Raw genomic sequence first — 12085 nt, 5'->3', positions numbered from 1 at the left:
ACAAATAAAACTATAGAGATAGGAATCAGAATAGCAGTTGTTTCAGTGTGAGGAGCACATATTTGGAAAGTGTATTAAGAGAACCTGTTGGGGTGATGGACATATTTTATATCTCAACAGGTCTATGAATTAAATAGTGATATGTGTTCAATTTTTGTGCATTTTAAAGTTTCTGTGCATTTTAAGCTTTTACTTAGACTTAAAAATATGAACCAGTATAAAATATAGAATATCTAGGCAAGTGTTGAGCTTAAGGCATAGATTTTTATTTTAATATACCTGATTCTCCTTTATGTATTTATGTTCCCTGACCCTGATGTGCATATAAGTTTACTTTTCCAAAGCCTAAATCATATAAATTCAATGCTTTTTTGTCTCTGGTTCGGCACTGATCCTGAGACCTCAGTTCAACACGTAGTTTTTGTCACTGGAAAATATATATATATATATATATATAGTTTGGCATGACAATATAGTTTATATATATATTTAGTTTAATTAAATATATATCTTATTTAATTAATGAGTAGGTTAATGAATAGAATCATGAGATTATGAAAATAAATGTCATGTTCATTTTTGCAAAATAAACTGGCTGAGTAGTAATCTCAATATTTAAAGAAATCATTCAAATTTGCCTCTGTTTACACAGAACTAACATAGCTAAACTTGTTCCCCCCATTCTTGGCATGACAATATTTTCTATATTTTTTTCCTGTGGTTATAATTATACTTATTTAGATTGAGGATTCATAAGACATTAGCTAAATATTCCACATAGCCAGTTTTATAGAAGAAAGAACAAAGTAGTAAGGTAGTAGACTAGGCCCCATTTTGTCACTTAATGACTCCATGACTTTAGGGAAGTCAGATCAACTCTCTTGATCTTAGTGTCTTAATTTATAAAACTACTTTATTAGACAGTAATTTTCTATATTTGACATTTGTTAATTATAATAAGATTCCTTTAATTTACTTAGTGATCATATGTAGTCCTTTTCCTTCCAAAGAAACTTTACACAAACTAAAATGGCAGAAATCTGGGTAAATTAGAGTACTAGAAATTAATAATTAATAGTAAATAATAATAGACCTGTCTTCTTTTCTATGCTTATTCCACATATACATAAGATTGTTGGTTGTGTAAAGGGAGACAAAAATATCTTGAGCTAGCTTAGTTGCTATTCCATTAAAATATACTGGTGCTATTATAATGGTGCTAATGGGTTAAAGATATATGGCCTTATACTTTGGCCACAATCTGGATATATAGTCATGCCCCACATAAAAATGTTTTAGTCAGTGACAGATTGCATATAGGGTAGCATTTCCATAATATTACAGAGATTAGTGATGTCCTAACCATGTTAGTTTGTGTAAGTTTTCTCTTTGATGTTTTCACAATGATGAAATCACTTAAAGTATTTCTTAGAATTGGCCTCCATTGTTAAGTGATGCATAGCTGTTGTACAACCATATTCCATTGTCACTGAACAAGCAAAATAAATCACCACTGCTAAAGAAGATTCAATTTTATTTAAATGATTTTTGTTTAAATTTTTTTATATGCCCATTACCATTTTGTATTTGGAATACAGACATGAATAAGACACACACACACGCACACCATCTTGTAGAAATTTTCAGTAAGTATTTTAGGTTTTATACTGAGTTAAATGGAAAGTTGAAGAATTTTCAGAAGGCAAATGACATAACTGAATTTTAGTTTTAACAGAATCATTTTTTTTCCTAATTAAAGCAAGAAGTCACAGTACTCCAGATAATAGTGGCATCAAAGACTAGGGTGTTATCAATGAAAAAGGTGAAAGATAACTGAACTCTGCATCTATTTTTAATATTTTTAAGATGCAATTTGTGTGTTATGCTGACATATTGTATATAAGGGATAAAGAGAGGATGTGGAAGGTAGAAAAATGCCCCCCTAAAATGTCTACATTCTACTTGTGAATATATTTCCTCATTTGGCAAAAGGGATCTTTCAGATGCTTTTAATTAAAGATCTCGAGATGAAAGATAACTTGAATTTTTCTCAAGGGCCTACTGCAATCAGAAGGACTCTTATAACAGAGGGCACTAGGGTTAGAGTCAGACGGAGATGTAACAATATCAGCAGAGATTAAAGAAAAATTTTGAAGATGCTATACTAATGGTTTTGTAGAGGGAGGGAGAGGGATTTGGGCCAATGAACACAGGTAATCTCTCATGGTTGGAAAATGCAAGGAAATGGATTCTCATTTAGATTTTCCAGAAGAATTAAAACCAACATTTTAATTTTTGCTTTGTGAAAGTTATTTGACCATCTGATCTCCAAACTGTAAAATGATACATTTGTGTTATTTTAAGCCACTTAATTTTTAGTAACTTGTGAAAATTTCAAAGTGGAATATAGAGAAAATAGGTGAAGAAGTTCAATCTGAACAATAAAAGGGAAATATCATCATGGTTGAAATGGGGAAGATAATTGATCAATTTGAAGGGGAAAAGAGTAGTTTAGTTTTGAACATGGAAAATTTGTGAGGTCTTTGATTTGTTAAAGTAAAGACATCCAATTGTCAGTTGTATGAACAAATCTGGGATATTTCAGGATAGAGGACTCAACTAGATCCATCAGTTCAGATTTAGAAGCAGGTAGATACTATTTAAGATTATAGGACTGGGAAAGATCACCAAAGGACAGGGTAAAGGTCTTAGCAATGAGCCTGGGGACACAGCTCAAAGCACTACAGTTTTATTGAGAGTGGTATTAGTACATCCGGGAAAAAAAGATTAAATGATTGACATGTGCCAATAACCTTTTGAGATGACAAAAAAGATTTTTGGAGTAAGGGAGAAATACATGTGCTATATTTTATTTTCTAGGGAAGGACAGGAGAGAATGAAAAAATTTTTAAATCAGAAAGCAAAATGCTCATGAATTAAGTTTAAATGTAAATCAATAAGGGATTATGACTTGATTAAAAGATTTCTCAAAGTTTTCAATGTTTTAGAAACTACTGATAGAAAATTATGAAGAAAATGACGAAGTCTGATTAATCCTATTTACCCTTTCCTCATGCTCCAGGTGACAGATAAATGTGTACACACAATTGTCAAAGTTTGTAATTCAGTAATGTCCACCAATAAGCAGGAAATTGATGTTTTTGAGTTGTGATAATATATTCTAACATTAAGTCTTGTGTTTTAAGTAATATCTGAGAATCTTTACCATACTGATATTGTTTTTATGCATAGTGTTTTAGTTGGGGAAAGGAAAAATGAGGAGATAAGAACTGAGAAAAGTAAAGCAAATAAAATTGATCAGTTTTCCAGATACTGAAAATAACTATTCTGTGTTAATATAAACTACAGAAGAGTATTATTTAAGTAGCCAAATAAATATAGGACACTTGAAGGACCTTTTCAGTGAAATTTCAAAAGACCATATTATAACGAACATTGCAATGCTAGATGTTTTGAAAAATAATGTAAGTATAAAATTTAGGAAAATTAAATCACTTATAAAATAAACTATATAACAAAATGTATTTTGAGAATTATTTCTATTATTTTATTGAAAAGGGAGTTATGTATCAATCTTTTTATTATTTTATTTTATTTTGGGGGGGCACTGGGGATTGAACTCAGGGGCACTCAACCACTGAACCACATCCCAGCACTATTTTGTATTTTATTTAGAGACAGGGTCTCACTGAGTTACTTATTTACTACCTTGCTGTTGCTGAGGCTGACTTTGAACTTGAGATCCTCCTACCTTAGCATCCATAGCCACTGGAATTATAGGCATGCACCACCGTGCTGGCTTCAATCTTTCTAAAACATCCAAAATAGTACAGTTTTATTCATTACTTTATTAGTTGTTTTAACACTGTATGTTCTACTTAGAAAAATACTTATTCATCAGAATAATATCCATTAAACACAGAGTATGTTTCAAGCACACTTATGTATCATTTTCCATAAGAGAGACATAAAGTAAATATATGAAAGATAATAGAGCCAGGTGTAGTGGTGCACACCTGTAACACCAGTAACCTGGGAGACTGAGGCAGAAGGATTGTAGATTTAAGGCCAGCCTAAGCAACTTGGTGAGACCCCAAGACCCTGTCTCAAAATAAAAATAAAAAGGGGCTGGGGATGTGGCTCAGTGGTTAAGTGCTCCTGGGTTCAATGTGTGGTATCAAAATAATAATAATAATAAATTAATAGTAATAATAATAATAAAAATCAAGTAACTGGGGATAAATGTCCACAGGTGGTACAGTTCAAGGTAAATAGGGAAAGAGAAGAATGAGCATTAGTAACAGTGACTGTTTTATATATAGGGATCAATCAGAAGAGATTTCCCCATTAAGATGATTTTGAGGCCAAAAGAAATGAGTGACCAAATTTTGTGGATAGATGTTGCTATGGTTTGGATTTGGTTTGCCTCTAAAAGATAAATCTTTATGGAGCTTGGTCCCAGTACAATGGTATTGAGAGGTGGTGGGACCTTCCAGACTTGGGGTCTGGGGGAAGGTGATTAAGTAATCATGGACCATTATCTTCATAAATGGATTAAAAGACTTTTATCCAATTTCTTCCTCAAGGGATTGAGTTAGCTGTTACAATTCATGGGAGTAAGCTAGGTTTGATAGAACTGAATTAGTTATTATGAAAATGGGTTGTTATAAAGCAAGTCAGCCTCTCCTGTCTCACACGTCTTCTCTTTCTGTATGTGCCTGCTTCCCCATTTTTCTCCTTTGCAATGATACGATGCAGCACAAGGCCTTCCCTAGAAGCCTAGCAAATGCTGAAAACATGGTCTCAGACTCCCAGAACCAAGATTCAAAATTAACTTTTTTCCTTTATAAATTACCCAGACTTTGGGTTTTTTTTTTTTTTTTTTTTTTTTTTTTTTTTTGGTAGCAAAAAGAATGAGCTAAGATAGATGCCTACGAACACTTCTTGCAAGCAGAGGAAATAACAATTCCAAAGAATTGAGGCACGTTTGTGCTTACTACATAAAGAGAACAAGAGATTCAGTGAATTGGAGGCAGACTGTGAGGAATAGAATGAATATCTTGGTGAATAAGAAAACCATTGAAGACTTTTGAACAGAGATATAAAATAATTTGATCTATGTATTTAAACCAATGATTCTGCTATTCACTGGGCCAGAAATCTGGAGTCCTGCAATGTAGTTAAATGTGACATCCTGGAAGGTGCATGAGGCACTTACATTCAAGCATCAAAGGCAGAATAAGAAAACTGATGCATATAACCTTAACCATGTGATACAGTTGATATGACCAGTCACAGGACATTAGCATTGTATAAGCCTCTAGATACAAGATGTAGAGAAGGACATAGTATTACTTCTGTAGGTAACTGACAAAAATAAATAACCTGAATCTAATCATGAAGAAACCTCATAAGGTTTTAGTGTTTATATTAAATATAAATTGTGAAAACATCCACATATTAACAGACATAGGCCCATCAAAAATTTCAGGATCACAAGAATCTAATTCAATGAACAGTTTCAGACTAAAAATATTAAAGAGATTGAAACTAAACATTTTTGTATTGTTTGGTGTGGTTACCATAAAGGACTTTCTTGAACTTCAAATTTAAAGGAGATCTCTGGGTTATGTAGTGTTGTAAAAGTCAAATTCTTGAAGGTGGAGGTTGTTTCAGTGGTGTGTTGATAAACCTCTCCAGAAGTGGGGGGTAGCCAATTACTGATTTCTAACACCTACTGACTTCCATGGTGTAAATACTCCTGCAGTGGTTAATTTCATGTTTTCACTGTAATATCACTGACAGTAGCTAGGAAGAAATGTGCATTATTTGGCTCTTGTTGGGTTGTTCAACTAGGCATAGCATATCAGTTAAGTGTAAAAAAGAATACAAAAGTGTACTTGCTTTTTAGTTATAATGGGTATCATGTGTGCAACTTATTTTCAATTGGTACAAAAAGTAATTGTATGCATATAATTAAATATTAAAATATGTATATGCACATTTATCACTTATATAAATATAAAATTAATATATAGCTAAATATATGTACCACTGAGCAGGGAATAAAGCAAATAAGGTTAAATGGCACATGAATATGTTTTCTAATAGAGTTTCAATTTTTTGCCAAGTTGGATTTATTTTGAAATAGAAAGTTAAGAAATAGAGAATAGAAAAAGAATAGAAAAAGAGTAGTTGGAAAATAGTATGATAGAATAATTGAGATTTTTATATATATAATAATATAATAAAGATTAAAATGTAATTATGAATATCAGATATAATACCAAAAATTGAAATAATATTCCTAGTAATAAAAGAACTTTTGTCCCATATAAAAATCAAATGTGTTCTTAGACACTGTTCTAACAACAACTAGGATTGATGCTTTTCTCATTTTGAAATATTGTAACATTACTGGAGTTCATGAGCAGTTCAAACTAATAAAAATGAATAATCAGTCAATATCATTCTTAAATTATGCACTAAATGCACAAATATGGATCCGATATTTGATAATACCAAAAACTGAGCAATGGGTAAAATTGACTGAATATACTTTGTGCAGGAATAGAGGACTCTTTGATTTATTGACACTCTAGATTATCTGAAAAAACACTGAGAAGCAAGCAGAGTAGCAAACCTGATTTGTGAAAATTCAAAAGAGTAAGTTGAGAAGTTAAAAATTTGATCGTTCATTTAAGAAATGTTTGGTGATGCCTTGGAAGAATATAGGAGAATGGGGATCAATTTCCCAATTTTCTTAAATGATAATTTTCAAAAATATTCTTAAAAACCAAATGTTCTGTGTACATATTAAAATTTCATAAATATAATTTTATATCAACATAGGTAAGGAAACAAGATTAATTTTGAGTGAGTTTCTTTTAATTTCATTAAGCCATCAACCTTAAGATCACCAAGTCCTAAAAGATTTGGCCTATTTTAACTTGTGGGCTTTTTGTGACCATGTAGTCTAAAAGTAAAAGCAGATGAAGAAAGCACAAGAAAGCTCTTGCAAAAATGGGTCCACATTCAAATATCAATTCTCCAAAGGAACTTTCTCCTCTGAGGTAGAAAGGACTTTTAATCCTGCTTTATATATTTTACTTTTTGCTCTACAGCATTTCCTTTCTTCTTATGAGATTTTTTCCTTCTCTAATTTATGTATTAAGGTATTACAGCCAAGACACTCTTCTATAGCAGCCAAAGTATTATGCAATTCTTTTTTTTATTAAAATCTTTTTTATTTTTACAGACTGCATTTTGATTCATTGTGCACAAATGGGGTACAACTTTTCATTTCTATGGTTGTACATGATGTAGATTCACACCATTCATGTAATCATACACATACATAGGGTAATACTGTCTGTTTCATTCTACTATCTTTCTGTCCCCCACCCCCTCCCACCCCATTATCCTCTACATCATCCAAAGTTCCTTCATTCTTCACTTCCCCCCCGCCACCCCGCTCCTGGTTAGGTATCATCATCCACTTATCAGAGAAAACATTCTGTCTTTGGTTTTTTGGGATTGACCTATTTAACTTAGCATGATATTTTCCAATTGCATCCATTTACCAGCAAATGCCATAATTTTATTCTTCTTTATGGCCAAGTAATATTCCATTGTGTAAAATACCACAGTTTCTTTATCCATTCATCAATTGAAGGGCAGCTAGGTTAGTTCCACATTCCAGCTATTGTGAATTGAACTGCTATGAACATTAATGTGGATGCATCACTGTAGTATGCTGATTTTAAGTTCTTGGGTATAAACCAAGGAGTGAGGTATCTGGGTCAAACGGTGGTTCCATTCCAAGTTTTCTGAGGAATCTCCATACAGCTTTCCAGAGTGGCTGCACCAATTTGCAACTCCACCAGCAATGTACAAGTGTGCCTTTTTCCCCCACATCCACGCCAGCACTTATTATTGCTTGTGTTCTTGATAATAGCCATTCTAATTGGAGTTAGATGAAATCTTAGGGTGGTTTTATTTGCATTTCTCTAATTACTAGGGATGATGAGCACTTTTTCATATATTTGTTGATCACATGTATATCTTCTGTGAAGTGTCTGCCCATTTCCTTAGCCCATTTATTAATTGGGTTCTTTGAATTTTGGGTGTAAAGTTTTGTAAGTTCTTTATAAATTTTGGAGATAAGTGCTCTGTCTGAAGTGCATGTGTTGAAGATTTTTCTCCCAGTCTGTAGGCTCTTTTCACATTATTGATTGTTTCCTGTGCCGAGAAAAAAAACTTTTTAGTTTGAATCTATCCTACTTAGTGATTCTTGCTTTTATTTTTTGTATTATGGGGGTCTTGTTAAGGAAGTCTGGTCCTAGGCTGACATGATGAAGATTTGGACCTACTTCTTCTATTAGGTGCACAGTCTCTGTTCTAATTCCTAGGTCCTTGATCCATTTTGAGTTGAGTTTTGTGCAGGGTGAGAGATAGGGGTTTAGTTTCATTCTGCTGCATATGAATTTCCAGTTTTCCCAGCACTATTTGTTGAAGAGACTATCTTTTCTCCATTGTAAGTTTTTGGCACCTTTGTCTGGTATGAGATAACTGTACTTATGTGGGTATGTCTCCATGTCTTCTATCCTGTACCATTGATCTACCTGTCTATTTTGGTGCCAATACCATGCCGTTTTTGTTACTATTGCTCTATAGCAGAGTTTAAGGTCTGGTATTGTGGTACCTCCTGCATCACTCTTCCTGCCCAGGATTGCTTTTGCTATTCTTGGATCTTTTATTCTTCCAGATGAATTTCATAATTGCTTTTTCTCTTTCTATGAGAAATGTCATTGGAATTTTAATTGGAATTGCATTAAATCTGTATAGTGCCTTTGGGAAAATGGCCATTTTGATAATATTAATTCTGCCTATCCAAGAACATGGGAGATCTTTCCATCATCTAAGGTCTTCTTTGATTTCTTTCTTTAATGTTCTGTAGTTGTCATTGTAGAGATCTTTCACCTCTTTGGTTAGATTGATTCCCAATTTTTTTTCTTTTTTTGAGGCTATTGGGAATGGAGTTGTTTTCCTCTTTTCCCTTTCAGATGTTTCATCACTTAAGTATAAAAATGCTTTAGATTTATGCATGTTGATTATATATCCTGCTATTTTGCTGAATTTGCAATTCTTATTTTATACTGTTTCAATACTAACAAACATCATTCATTTTGCCATTATGTAATACTTCAAAAAACATACCATTATAGGAAAACACAATGACACGTCCATGAGCAAAAACACAATGGAGAATCATGAATTAACCATTGTCCCTCTATGTTCAAATTTTTAGGTAGGAGTTCAATCAGAAGATCTCTAACCAAATATATTTCCAGGTTTTGCCCTATAATTAGAAAATATCCATCCAATGTCCTATTCCTTCACATAAAACACTGCCCAGAATTCATTGAAATTCAGAAGGATGGTCCTGAGACTGGGCTGGTCCTTTAATCATCAATAGAAGATTTAATTAAGATAAGTACAATGCATTTTCTGCAAAATATAATCCAATTTCCTAACAAATATTTTTAAAGTTTTATTGACACAGCTAAGTAAAGCAGGACACCCTTTTGAAAAGTAGTTTAGTTACATCTGTTATAAAATGCAAGAATTATAGGGCACTCTGCATTCAGTGGGTGAAAAAGTTCAATCAAGGACTACATTCTAACTTCAAAAACTTCAGGTCTCTAAAGTCAACACTAACAATAGTGGACAAAAATATTCAAGCACATAAAATATAAAAAACCAAACACTAATAGTTAAAATCCACAGTATATAAAAAGTTATAAATAGTAACTGGCAGAACAATAGAAGCCATCAAAGGAAAGTGATTTGGAGTATAAATCAAATATTTGTATTTAAATTCAAGTACTATAATTCTTATATCTGAAGTACAAAAAAAATACTAAAATGGAAAAACTTTCCTCTATAATAACAAAATAAAAATCCTCATTTGTAAGAATATATGGTTCCCATGCTAATTTTTCTAACTTAATTATTATGATTGTACTATTGACAATAATTTGAAAAGCATTTACAAATAGTACAGTTGACACAACAGAAAGTTATAAGGTATTTTTCAATCCTTGAATATTTTGGTTCAAAAGAGGCTCCTGGGTTAATTGAAAGGAGAAATTGTAGAGTTTAAATATCTGATGGGAACAATGTTCTGTAAGAATAAATATCATAGAAGAATCTTTGTGATTTTAAAAAAATATTTGCTAAGAATATATTTTCCAACACATACTACTAACTACAAACGACAACAAAAATTCATAGTCAAATATGCTTTGCAATTATTGATTATCACATTCTTCCTGAGAAATTATATATGCAAGACTCTGAGAAATCACAAGGTAAGAAAATAGTCCTACATGGATAATATTTTAATATACTTTAGACTTTTCTGGAATATCATTTTAAAAATTCAAAACAATTATTAGGTCAAAAGATTCAATTGACAATAAGTAACCTGGATAGTTAGTACAATGTGTGAAGAACTATGAGACTTACCATAACTCATTCCAGTAAGACAGGATTAGATGGAATAACAAGTGTAGAAAGACCCAAAGGAGGATCTGATTTATTGTAATGTATAATAAGTTCTTAGATCATAAAAACTTCAAGAGAAATGACTCTGCCAAAAGAATAGGTATACCTCCAGTCCCATACCACGAAGAATAATATGAAGCATTTTTTATTCTAGTTAACAAGAAGGAGGTAAGAGGGAAAAAATGATGCAATATTTTAAGAAGGGAAGGAATTTGGGAGAATATATGAGTTTCAGATGACTCACTGAGGTTTACTGAGTCCAAACTATTAAGATAAATAAAAAGCAGTCATGAACTTCCAACCAAGACAGAGTAACAGAGATTTTATTCATATACCTGACTGAAAAAACTAAGAAAAGAAAGTAACAAATCCAGACAAAATACATGAAACAATGTTTCAAGGAACTTAGCAGAAGGAAATGAAAGATGGTACTTCCTAAAAGAAGGTAAATAAATGAAAAGAGCCTAAGAGTGCCCCAGCTTATTGCCTGGATGAAGCTTCCAGGTAACAGTGCAGGAACAGGAGACCTAGGCAGAGCTGGATGGTCTCCAAGTCTTAAATAGACCAATGTGGAAGTCCAGGTGGGCCAAACTCTCTGGAGTTTGCAAAGAAAAAAGAGGCACAAAGTTAATTCCAGATGTCCAAAGTTCTAACTGGAGTATTCAGATAAGTACTAATCATTGCACACTCCTGAGGAAAGTTCTCAAAGCCAGACAAATAACTACATAAACACAATAGAAGAATAATCCCAGGAATTCACAAATATCCAGTGAATGTTTGACTATTTCCACTAATCAGCAAGGCGCTTCATAATCTAGAGGACTATTGGGAAAGTACTTAGAAAAGGTTTGTCTCACAATGGGGAATACTTAGCTCTAGAAGGAGGCCTTCTTCTGAACTGCCTAATGAGTTATTAAAGCAAGATGCCAGGGAGAAAATTATTTACAAGTAAATTAACCATGCAAAAAATACCATTCAAAATATTTATAGAAATACATATTATCCAGTATCCAACAAGGTTAAAGTCTGCAATATTTGGTGTCCAATTAAACATTACTAGACTTTCAAAGAAGAAAAAAGTACTACAAAATATTATGGGAAAAATCAATCAGTCAAACCACATCAGAAATGATATGCTTGTTAGATTTACTATGTATATAACATTAAAAGAATTATGACTGTTTCTACATGATCAAAAACTTGAAAGATATTTTAACATGTTAATACTCATGGAAGATAAAAAGAAGATCTAAAGTGTATTTCTACGGGTGAATATTACAGTATCTCCAAGGGAAAAATGCACTTGGTGGAATAAACAATAGACTCAAGAAGACATTATTGAAGACAAAGTGAAACAGAGAGAAAAAAGAATAAAAATATTGAACCAAGCATGAATGAGCTGGGGATCAACTTTAAGCTGCCTGGTTATGTATTCCTGGAGTACTAGAAGGGAAGTAGAAAGGAGAGGAACACAAAAAGTATCTGAAGACTAATG

This window comes from Sciurus vulgaris (genome assembly GCF_902686455.1).
Source record: "Sciurus vulgaris genome assembly, chromosome: 7".
Classification (NCBI taxonomy): domain Eukaryota; kingdom Metazoa; phylum Chordata; class Mammalia; order Rodentia; family Sciuridae; genus Sciurus; species Sciurus vulgaris.
Note: the sequence above shows the minus strand (reverse complement) of the source record.